The 12,392-nt window shown below is 47.1% G+C and overlaps 2 non-coding genes across 2 annotated transcripts; both read right to left on the bottom strand.

The window, feature by feature from the left end:
• Positions 1 to 3,965: 3,965 nt before the first annotated feature.
• On the bottom strand, positions 3,966 to 4,036 carry TRNAG-GCC (transfer RNA glycine (anticodon GCC)). The gene has a single exon. It is a non-coding gene; the product is annotated as a tRNA-Gly (tRNA).
• A 7,944-nt stretch (positions 4,037 to 11,980) lies between these two features.
• Positions 11,981 to 12,051, bottom strand: TRNAG-GCC (transfer RNA glycine (anticodon GCC)). Its single transcript has one exon. It is a non-coding gene; the product is annotated as a tRNA-Gly (tRNA).
• Positions 12,052 to 12,392: the final 341 nt, after the last annotated feature.

Genomic DNA, 12,392 nt, shown 5'->3' with positions numbered 1-12,392 from the left:
TGCTGTTCCACAGAAACCTCGGAACAATTATAATAATAATAATAATAATAATAATAATAATAATAATAATAATAATAATAATAATAATACGTGTCCCGGTGTAATGTTGTGGTTAGAGTAGCCTTATTAGATGCCATCCCTGGAGAGCCGGGTTCATTTTCCGACTGTCCCACGAAATTTGAACAGTTGTTCGAGGGCTGCCACGAGGTCCACTCAGCCGCGGGTGGTCAACTGTGTGAAGGAGGTTCAGTTCCCATCTCATTCAATCTCGAAGTAGTTTTCGTGAGTTCCCAATTCTATCCTTCTTCCTTTGGTTTTTCGCTCGGACTCGGCGAGGGATCGCACCTCAACAGCCTCAACGGCAGTGTCCTGGAGCGTATAACTAGAAAGGAGGACCAGTACCTCGTCCAGGCGGCCTCGCCTGCTGTGTTGAACAGGGGCCTTGTGGAAGTGATGGGAAGATTGGAAGGGATGGACAAGGAAGAGGGATGGAAGCAACCGTGGTCTTAAGTTAAGTGCCATCCAGGCATTTGCCTGGAGGAAGAGTGGGAAACCACGGAAAACCATTTGAAGGAAGGCTGAGGTGGGAATCGAAACCCCTCTACTAAGTTAACCTCCCGAGGATGAGTGGACACCGTTCCAACCCTTGTACCACTTTCCAAATTTCGTGGAAGAGCCGGGGATCGAACCCCAGCCTCCGGGGGTGGCAACTAATCACACTAAACATTACGGCACAGAGGTGGAGATTCCCGTTTCTCCGGGAAAATGTCGAGATTGTACCTAACCTAAGACCACGGAAGCTTCCTTCACTCTTCCTTGTCTATCCTTTAGAATATTCCCATTCCCCACAAAGCCCGTGTTCAGCACAGCAGTTGAAGCCACCTGGGTGAGGTTCTGGTAATTCTACCCAGTTGTATCCCCGAAAAAATGTCTCACTCTCCAGGACACTGCCCTTGAGGTGGTAGAGGTGGGATCACTCATTGAGTCCGAGGGAAAAGCCTATCCTGGAGGGTAAACGGATTAAGAAAGAAAGAAAGAAAGAAAGAAAGAAAGAAAGAAAGAAAGAAAGAAAGAAAGATAATAATAATAATAATAATAATAATAATAATAATAATAATAATAATAATAACCGCCTCTGTGGTGTAGTGGTTAGTGTGATTGCCTGCCAACCCCAGAGGCCCGGGTACGATTCCCGGCTCTGCCACTAAATTTGAAAAGTGGTACGAGGGCTGGAACGGGGTCAACTCAGCCTCGGAGGTCAACTGAGTAGAGGGGGCTCGATTCCCTTCTCAGCCATCGTCAAAGTAGTTTTCCGTGGTTTCCCAGTTCTCCTTATAAAAATGAACGAGATTTGCACTTCTAGAGTGGTTCACTCAGCCTGGGGCCGGCCATAGTTTTTTTCTCAATCTGTTACACTGTGCGTCGCACCAACAAAGATAAGACTTACGGCGTCGATGGGATAGGAACGGCTAGGAGTGGGAAGGAAGGGATCGTGACTCGTGTGAAAATTGGAAACCACGGGAAACCATCTTCAGTGTTGCCGACAGTGTGGTTCGAACCCACTATCTCCCGAATGCAAGCTCAGAGTTGCGCAACCTTAACGGCACAGGCAACTCGCTTGGTAAAGGAGCTATCTCCAAGCTCCGGGCATTACAGCCTCGGTTCTAGTACCTTTTCCTTGTACCAAATCATCATTTGACGTCGGCTGCCATCGGGGCTATCTGGTTCTTGTTCTCAGCAACTCGGAAAAGAGTGGGGGTACTGAGACCAAAACATTCTCGTAGATTCCGTAGCCAAGATATTCTCCTCCTTCCCCTACTTCTCCTTCCTTCAGTTAAACTGTGTAAGATGAAACGAGTTCGCCTCTGTGGTTAGTGTGATTAGCTGCCATCCCCGAAGGCCCGTGTTCGATTCCCGGCTCTGCCACGAAATTTGAAATGTGGCACGAGAACTGGAACGGGGTCCACTCAGCTTCGGGAGGTCAACTGAGTAGAGGAGTGTTCGATTCCAACCTCAGCCATCCTGGAAATGGTTTTCCGTGGTTTCCCACTTCTCCTCCAGGCAAATGCCGGAATGGTACCTAATTTAAGGCCACGGCCGCTTCCTTCCCTCTTCTTTGTCTATTCCTTCCAATCTTCCCATCCCCCACAAGGCCCCTGTTCAGCATAGCAGGTGAGGCCACCTGGACGAGGTACTGGTCATCCTCCCCAGTTGTGTTTTTTTTTTTTTTTTTTTTTTGCTAGGGGCTTTACGTCGCACCGACACAAATAGGTCTTCTGGCGACGATGGATAGGCAAGGCCTAGCAGTTGGAAGGAAGCGGCCGTGGCCTTAATTAAGGCACAGCCCCAGCATTTGCCTGGTGTGAAAATGGGAAACCACGGAAAACCATCTTCAGGGCGGCCGATAGTAGGATTCGAACCTACTATCTCCCGGATGCAAGCTCACAGCCGCGCGCCTCTACGCGCACGGCCAACTCGCCCGGTTCTCCCCAGTTGTATCCCTGACCAATGTCACACTGCCCTTGATGCGGTAGATGTGGGATCCCTCGCTGAGTCCGAGGGAAAAACGGACCCTGGAGATTAAGAAGAAAAGAAGATGAACTGAAGGACTCTATATTTAACATTTCGAATATGTTCAAAGCACTCAAGTTTCTTCTATTTGATGTTGCGCATGACCTCTTGTCGAGGTGTTGCAGTACCTCAGTGTTACGTATTCTGTCAACCCATGATCTTCTGAGCAGACGCCGGTCTCAAAAGATCGACAGAAAATACATAACGCCGAAGTAAAAGGAGACGGGGATTGATCTTAAAGTCCCCGTTACAGATAATTTTGCTAATTCCCTCGAATGGAGTCCTTGCCTGTTCAATCGGGATTTAATTTCAACAGGATTGTTCCAGCTGTGATCCAGCACGCTGCCGTGATACTTAAAGCGCTGTACTTCCTCCAGTGATGTGCCAGCTATTGTTAAGTTAACAGGTTGAATGACATGTTCGCTTATGACCATTACTTTGGTCTTTTTCATGTTTAGACGCAGACCTGCTGCAGCACTATTACCGGCAAGGAATAATCCAACCCACACCTTTAAGAACAACCAAGTATCATGGAAAGTAATCAGAAAGTACAAACTACTCCAAGTCGTAACTGTTCTTGGGACTCCATCACACCTTCGAGCGTAAACGGACCACCGGATACTGAGGAGCCTGCTTCTAAATGCTTCCGAAATGCATAAGAAGGCACTAACAAAGGGCATAAGTGATACTGGTAGGATGTCAAGGTTGGCAGAGGAACAATAATTGTATGCCGAAAATGAAATTTGTCCGCCTTTGTGGTTAGTGGTTAGTGTGATTAGCTGCCATCCCCGAAGGCCAGGGTTCGATTCCCGGCTTTGCCACGAAATTTGAACAGTGGTACGAGGGCTAGAACGGGGTCCATTCAGCCTCGGGAGGTCAAATGAGTAGAGGTGGGTTCGATTCCCGCCTCAGCCATCCTGGAAGTGGTTTTCCGTAGTTTCCCACTTCTCCTCCAGGCAAATGCCGGGATGGTACCTAACTTAAGGCTACAGCCGCTCCCTTCCCTCTTCCTTGTCTATTCCTTCCAATCTTCCCATCCTCCGCAAGGCCCCTTGTCAGCATAGCACGTAAGGCCGCCTGAGCGAGGTTCTGGTCATCCTCCCCAGTTGTATCCCCCGACCCAGAGTCTGAAGCTCCAGGACACTGCCCTTGAGGCGGTAGAGGTGAGATCCCTCGCTGAGTCCGAGGGAAAAACCGACCCCGGAGGGTAAACAGATAAAGAAGGAGAAGAAGTAGGAAATGCAATTTCGTTATTAACATACAGTCCACGGCAGCTCAATTTGAACGTAAAATAATAATAATAATAATAATAATAATAATAATAATAATAATAATAATAATAATAATAATAATAATAATAATAATAAGACTCGGTTTTGAAATGTAGAAAAGTATGCATCGGCCGGGAATCGAACCCGGGCCGCCCGCGTGGCAGGCGAGCATTCTACCACTGAACCACCGATGCCTCAACAGTACAGTTCCAAAACGTAACTGTCATGTAGACTCCGCATGTGCTGACACTAACTGTAATACGAACTCCTCATGTGCTGACTCTGCTGACTCTCTTGTCACGTAAAAGTCGACCACCGCCATACCAAGTTAAGGGGTAACCAACATCACATTACACCGTTATAGACCACAAGAAAGAGTCGGTGAATTATCTTCTGGTCTCATTCTTGTTTAGATACAGTTAATTTAGAGAAAATTGCCTAAGAACATATAAGGAAATCCACGTGCTAATAACGATAACCATCACTCTACCGAGGTAGATAATATTTTTGTTCCATCTTTCTTAAACTGTTTACCCTCCAGGGTTGGTTTTTCCTTCGGACGCAGCGAGGGATTCCACCTGTACCACCTGAAGGGAAGTGTCCTGGAGCTTGAGACTTTGGGTCGGGGTGATACAACTGGGATGGAGGACCAGTACCTCGCCCAGGCAGTCTCACGTGCTACGCTGAACAAGGGCCTTTTGGGGATTGGGAAGATTGGAAGGGATAGACAAGGAAGAGGGAAAAAAGTAGCCGTGGCCTTAAGTTAGGTACCATCCCAGAATTTGCCTGAAAAGGAATTCGGAAACCACGGAAAACCACTTCGAGGAAGTTGATCTCTCGAGGTTTAGTGGACCCCTTTCCAGCCTTCGTACCATATTTCAAATTTCGTGGCAGAGCCGAGAATCGAACCCGAAATGTTGGACTCGGCCTTCGAGGGTAATAGAGGGAGAACAAGCTGACGATGGCTAGACTGGTTTTATAATTATTTCTTATTTTTTCTTCTTCTTCTTAATCTGTTTACAATCCAGGGTTAGTTTTTTCCTCGGACTCAGCGAGGGATCCCACCTCTACCGCCTTAAGGGCAGTATTCTGGAGCGTGAGACTTTGTGTAGGGGGATACAACTCGGGAGAATGACCAGTACCTCTCCCAGTTATCAACCCCCCCCCCCCCCCCCTACTCAGTTGACCTCACGAGGCTGAGTGGACCCCGTTCCAGCCTTCGTAGTGCCACTTTTCAAACTTCGTGGCAGAGTCGGGACAGAGGCGGACTGTTGGTGAGTTACATATGGTAAACCCGTCTGCCATCCTCTGAGTATCTGTTTACCATAACGCCGGGCTGCGAGGCTCCGATAGTAGCGGCGCTGGCTTTCTGTGCCCAAGGCGGTTGTTTCGATTCCAATGGTAGGCCTAATTGAAGGTCCTGAAATTCACTAGCCTCGTGTTAATAGGTTTACTGATATCACTGTGGTACAACTTCCCAGCACCTCGGCGTCTACGAAAGCCGTGAAGGTAAGTAGTGTGACTTACAAGGAATAACCTTTTATTTTTATTTATCGACTTCCAGTCCATAATTTCGTGTTTAAGAATATATTATGTCCACCTCTGTGGTGTAGTGGTTAGTGTGATTAGCTGCCACCCCCGGATGTCCGGGTTCGATTCCCGACTCTGCCACGAAATTTGAAAAGTGGTACGAGGGCTGGAACAGGGTCCACTCAGCCTCGGGAGGTCAACTGAGTAGTGGTGGGTTCGATTCCCAACTCAGCCATCCTGGAAGTGGTTTCCCACTTCACCTCCAGGCAAATGTCGGGATGGTACCTAACTTAAGGCCACGTCCGCTTTCTTCCCTATTCCTCGTCTATCCCTTCCAAACTTCCCATCCCCAAGCCACGCCCCTGTTCAGCATAGCAGGTGAGGCCGCCTGGGCGAGGTACTGGTCATCCTCCCCAGTTGTATCCAGGCCCAGAGTCTGAAGCTCCAGGACACTGCCTTTCGGGCGGTAGAGGTGGGATCCCCTTTTTCCGAGGGAAAAAGAGACCCTAGAGACTAAACAGAAGGATAAGAAGAAGAAGAAGGGGACATGGTGTTTGTGTCTGTCCGAACACCCTTCTCTTCATATTCAGACAACACACCGCACTACCGACCACCACAGAAACACGCAATAGTGATTCCATCCCTCCATATAGGCTTGTGTCAGGAAGGACAACCGGCAGAAAAACAGGGCCAAATCAAAATTGGCGACGCAGTTCGCACCCGCGACCCCACAGGCACGCGAAAAGCGGTAGAAGAAGACTAAGAATTTTTTTTTTTTTTTTGCTAGGGACTTTACGTCGCACTGACACAGATAGGTCTTATGGCGACGATGGGATAGGAAAGGCCTAGGAGTTGGAAGGAAGCGGCCGTGGCCTTAATTAAGGTACAGCCCCAGCATTTGCCTGGTGTGAAAATGGGAAACCACGGAAAACCATCTTCAGGGCTGCCGATAGCGGGATTCGAACCTACTATCTCCCGGATGCAAGCTCACAGCCGCGCGCCTCTACGCGCACGGCCAACTCGCCCGGTAGACTAAGAAGTATAAGAAGAGTAAGATGAAAGCATTATGTTCAAACAATTATTATTCAAACAATATGCTCAATTCAGAGGCCAACATTGTAACATTCGTCAACATTTATAAAATATAAGTCCATCAGCCAATCCCCTATACCCTAGGTAGACATTATTTTCTTATTTTTCTTCTTTTTCTTCTTAATCTGTTTACCATCCAGGGTTGGTTTTCCCTCGGACTCAGCGACGAATTCCAGACCTACCGCATCAAGGGAAGTGTCCTGGAGCATGAGACTTTGCATCGGGGGAATACAACTGTGGAGAAAAACCAGTACTTCGCCCAGGCGGCCTCACCTGCTATGCTAAATAGGGGCCTAATGAAGGGATGGGATGATTGGAAGGGGTAGACAAGGGAGAGGGATGGAAGCGGCCGTGGCCTTAATTAGGTACCATTCCGGCATTCGCCTGGAGAAGAAGTAGGAAAGCATGGAAATTTCGAGGATGGATGAGGAGTCAATCGAACCTCCCTCTACTCACTTGACCTCCCGAGGTTGAGTGGACCCCGTTTCAGCCCTCGTACCACTTTTCAAATTTAGCGCCAGGGCCGGGATTCGAACACGGCCCTTGGTGGGGGGGGGCGGCGGTGAGCTAATCGCTCTAACCACTACAGAGGTGGTATTTATTTATTTATTTATTTATTTATTTATTTATTTATTATGGTTCATGTTTGTGGGTTACTGTAGTCACGTCCTAGTTCGTGAACCATGGGCAACGGCTGAGTGGCCTAGTAAGTGGTCCTGAGAGTCGGGATACCAGTTGCTATGGAATGGGAGTGGGCATCTCGGACATATTCTGAGTCCTAGCCCTCCTTGTGCTCAGGCGGCTAGGACTATACAATTCACCGGTGGTCCATAACGCGTTAGAGGAGAGATCCTCACTTGGACTATGTGCAAGTAGGGTAGCATACTGCTTCATGAATCGACCGAGCTCAGAACATTTTAAGCAAGCCTCGGACCTATCGGAGTAACGGAGTCCCACTCCCATTTGATAGGCGAGGGACTCCTTGGAAACAACTTGGCGAACGAAATGGAATTCGATGGGGAGCTATCAATATTAATGGGGCTTATGGAAGAAAGAAAGTAGAACTGGCTGAGTCAGCAAATAGGGTGCATCTGGATGTGCTAGGAGTAAGTGATATTCGGGTAAGGGGAGATAACGAGGAAGAGATAGGAGATTATAGAGTGTACTTGACGGGTGTTCGGGAGATAGTAGGTTCGAACCCCACTGTCGGCAGCCCTGAAAATGGTTTTCCGTGGTTTCCCATTTTCGCACCAGGCAAATGCTGGGGCTGTACTTTAATTAAGGCCACGGTCGTTTCCTTCCTACTCCTAGCCCTTCCCTGTCCCATCGTCGCCATAAGACCTATCTGTGTCGGTGCGACGTAAAGCAACTAACAAAAAAAAAAAAAAAAAGAAAGAAAGGGAAGAGCAGAGTCTGGGGTAGGGCTCTTTATCAGGAATACCATTGCACGGAACATAGTTTCTGTTAGGCACGTAAATGAGCGAATGATGTGGGTAGATTTGACAGTTGGAAGAATTAGGACTAGAATTGTGTCCGTGTATTCACCATGTGAGGGTGCAGATGAGGATGAAGTTGACAAGTTTTATGAAGCATTGAGTGACATCGTGGTCAGGGTCCACAGCAAGGATAGAATAGTGCTAATGGGCGATTTCAATGCGAGAGTTGGGAATAGAACTGAAGGATACGAAAGGGTGATTGGTAAATGTGGGGAAGATATGGAAGCTAATGGGAATGGGAAGCGTTTGCTGGACTTCTGTGCTAGTATGGGTTTAGCTGTTACGAATACATTCTTCAAGCATAAGGCTATTCACCGCTACACATGGGAGGCTAGGGGTACCAGATCCATAATAGACTATTTCTTAACAGACTTCGAATTCAGGAAATCTGTTAGGAATGTACGAGTTTTCCGGGGATTTTTCGATGATACAGACCACTATCTGATCTGTAGTGAACTAAGTATCTGTAGGCCTAAGGTAGAGAAAGTGAAATATGCCTGCAAAAGAATAAGGGTAGAAAATCTCCAGGACGAGGTAATTAGACGGAAGTACATGGATATGGTCGGCCTCTGTGGTGTAGTGGTTAGCGTGATTAGCTGCCACCCCCCGGAGGTCCGGGTTCCATTCCCGGCTCTGCCACGAAATTTGAAAAGTGGTACGAGGGCTGGAACGGGGTCCACTCAGACGCGGGAGGTCAACTGAGTAGAGGTGGGTTCGATTCCCACCTCAGCCATCCTGGAAGTGGTTTTCCGTGGTTTCCCACTTCTCCTCCAGGCAAATGCCGGGATGGTACCTAACTTAAGGCCACGGCCGCTTCCTTCCCTCTTCCTTGTCTACCCCTTCCAATATTCCCCATCCCCCGCAAGGCCCCTGTTCAGCATAGCAGGTGAGGCCGCCTGGGCGAGGTACTGGTCATTCTCCCCAGTTGTATCGCCCGACCAAGAGTCTGAAGCTCCAGGACACTGCCCTTGAGGCGGTAGAGGTGGTATCCCTCGCTGAGTCCGAGGGAAAAACCGAACCTGGAGTTTAAACAGATGATGATGATGATGATGACATGGATATGATTAGTGAGAAGTTTCGAACAGTAGACAGTAAGCAGGTTCAGGATATAGAAAGTGAATGGGTGGCATACAGGGATGCTGTAGTAGAAACAGCAAGGGAATGCCTAGGAACAACTGTGTGTAAAAATGGGAAAAGGTGAACATCTTGGTGGAATGATGAAGTGAGAGCAGCTTGTAAACGTAAAAAGAAGGCTTATCAGAAATGGCTCCAAACAAGGGCCGAGGCAGACAGGGAGTTGTATGTAGATGAAAGAAACAGAGCGAAACAAATAGTTGTTGATTCCAAAAAGAAGTCATGGGAAGATTTTGGTAACAACCTGGAAAGGCTAGGTCAAGCAGCAGGGAAACCTTTCTGGACAGTAATAAAGAATCTTAGGAAGGGAGGGAAAAAGGAAATGAACAGTGTTTTGAGTAATTCAGGTGAACTCATAATAGATCCCAGGGAATCACTGGAGAGGTGGAGGGAATATTTTGAACATCTTCTCAATGTAAAAGAAAATCATCCTAGTGGTACTGTGAACAGCCAAGCTCATGGGGAGGAGGAAAATGATGTTGGTGAAATTATGCTTGAGGAAGTGGAAAGGATGGTAAATAAACTCCATTGTCATAAGGCAGCAGGAATAGATAAAATTAGACCTGAGATGGTGAAGTATAGTGGGAAGGCAGGGATGAAATGGCTTCACAGAGTAGTAAAATTAGCGTGGAGTGTTGGTAAGGTACCTTCAGATTGGGCAAAAGCTGTAATTGTCCCTATCTATAAGCAAGGGAACAGGAAGGAGTGCAACAACTATCGAGGTATCTCATTGATTAGTATACCAGGCAAAGTATTCACTGGCATCTTGGAAGGGAGGGTGCGATCAGTCGTTGAAAGGAAGTTGGATGAAAACCGGTGTGGTTTCAGACCACAGAGAGACTGTCGGGATCAAATTTTCAGTATGCGCCAGGTAACTGAAAAATGCTACGAGAAGAAAAATCAGTTGTGTTTATTTTTCGTAGATCTAGATAGAGCATATGACAGGGTACCGAGGGAAAAGATGTTCGCCATACTGGGGGACTATGGAATTAAAGGTAGATTATTAAAATCAATCAAAGACATTTATGTTGACAATTGGGCTTCAGTGAGAATTGATGGTAGAATGAGTTCTTGGTTCAGGGTACTTACAGGGGTTAGACAAGGCTGCAATCTTTCACCTTTGCTGTTTGTAGTTTACATGGATCATCTGCTGAAAGGTATAAAATGGCAGGGAGTGATTCAATTAGGTTGAAATGTAGTAAGCAAGTCTGGCCAATGCTGACGACTTGGTCTTAATGGCAGATTGTGCCGAAAGCCTACAGTCTAATATCGTGGAACTTGAAAATAGGTGCAATGAGTATGGTATGAAAATTAGCCTCTCAAAGACTAAATTGATGTCAGTAGGTAAGAAATTTAACAGAATTGAATGTCAGATTGGTGATACAAAGCTAGAACAGGTCGATAATTTCAAGTATTTAGGTTGTGTGTTCTCCCAGGTTGGTAATATAGTAAGTGAGATTGAATCAAGGTGTCGTAAAGTTAATGCAGTGAGCTCGCAGCTGCGATCGACATTCTGTAAGAAGGAAGTCAGCTCCCAGACGAAACTGTCTTTACATCGGTCTGTTTTCAGACCAACTTTGCTTTACGGGTGCGAAAGCTGGGTGGACTCAGGATATCTTATTCATAAGTTCGAAGTAACAGACATGAAAGTAGCAAGAATGATTGCTGGTACAAACAGGTGGGAACAATGGCAGGAGGGTACTCGGAATGAGGAGATAAAGGCTAATTTAGGAATGAACTCGATGGATGAAGCTGTACGCATAAACCGGCTTCGGTGGTGGGGTCACGTGAGGCGAATGGAGGAGGATAGGTTACCTAGGAGAATAATGGACTCTGCTGTGGAGGGTAGGAGAAGTAGAGGTAGACCAAGACGACGATGGTTAGACTCGGTTTCTAACGATTTAAAGATAAGAGGTATAGAACTAAATGAGGCCACAACACTAGTTGCAAATCGAGGAAGTGATTTCCGTGGTTTCCTACTGCTCCCCCAGGCAAATACCGCGATGGCACATAATATAAGACACTGTCGCTTCCTTCCCTCTTCCTTTCCTATCACTTCCAATCTTCCCAATCCCCACAAGGTCCATGTTTCTTATAACAATCGGGCGAGGTAGGCCTCCCGAGTTGTATCCACGCCCAAATGCTTCACGCTATAGGACTGTCCTTGAGGCGGTAGAGCTGCGATTTCTCGCTGAGTCCATTAAAAAAAAAAACAATCCTGGGGGGTAAATGGATTAAATAAATAAAATAATATTTATTTGTCCGCTTCTGTGGTGTAGTGGTTAGTGTGATTAACTGCCACCCCGGAGGCCCGGGCTCGATTTCCGGCTCTGGCACGAAATTTGAAAAGTGGTACGAGATCTGGAACGGGGTCCACTACACCTCGGGAAGTCAACTGAGTAGAGGGAGGTTCGATTCCCACCTCAGCCATCCTCGAAGTGGTTTTCCGTGGTTTCCTTGTTCTCCTCCAGGTGAATGCTGGGATTTTACCTAACTTAAGGTGACGGCCGCTTCCATTCCTCTTCCTTGTCTACCCCTTCCAATCTTCCCACCCCTCACTAGGCCCCTGTTCACCATAGCAGGTGAGGCAGCCTTGGCGAAGTTCTGGTCCTTCTCCACGGTTGTATCCCCTGACCCAAAGTCTCATGCTCCAGGACACTTCACTCGATCCGGTAGAGGTGGGATCCGTCGCTGAATCCGAAGGAAAACCAACCCTGATGGGTAAACGGATTAGGAAAGAAAGAAGTATTATTTTCTTATTTAGGCAGGTATTTATTTATCTTCTGATGGTAAGAATTGAGTTTGAGTAATTTGAAGAACGTAAATCTACGAAATTCGACGAAGTATTACATAAAATTATTTTTCATTTTAAATTTTTTTAAATTCTGCATCGGCCGGGAATCGAACCCGGGCCGCCCGCGTGGCAGGCGAGCATTCTACCACTGAACCACCGATGCTTGGTTGGCTCGTTTCCTGTTTGGAGTGAAATGCTAATACTTGCAACAGGCTCCATGAGTAACGCTGCTGTACAGGTAGCTTTTGTTACAGTTAATCAAGTGCCACCTAATCACGCTAAGCACTACACCAGAGGCGAGCGTCTTTATTATTATTTCTTCCTTTAATAATCTGTTTACACTCGAAGGTTGGATTTTCCCTCGGACTCAGCGAGGGATCCCACCTCTACCGCCTCAAGGACAGTGTCATGGTGCGTGAGACATTGGGTCGGGGGAGACAACTGTGTTCGATTCCCACCTCACCCATCCTGGAAGTGGTTTTCCGTGGTTTCCCATTTCTCCTC

The sequence above is a fragment of the Anabrus simplex genome, chromosome 1 (genome assembly GCF_040414725.1).
Source record: "Anabrus simplex isolate iqAnaSimp1 chromosome 1, ASM4041472v1, whole genome shotgun sequence".
In the NCBI taxonomy this organism is placed as follows: domain Eukaryota; kingdom Metazoa; phylum Arthropoda; class Insecta; order Orthoptera; family Tettigoniidae; genus Anabrus; species Anabrus simplex.
Note: the sequence above shows the minus strand (reverse complement) of the source record. Positions and strands in the feature narration are given on the sequence as shown.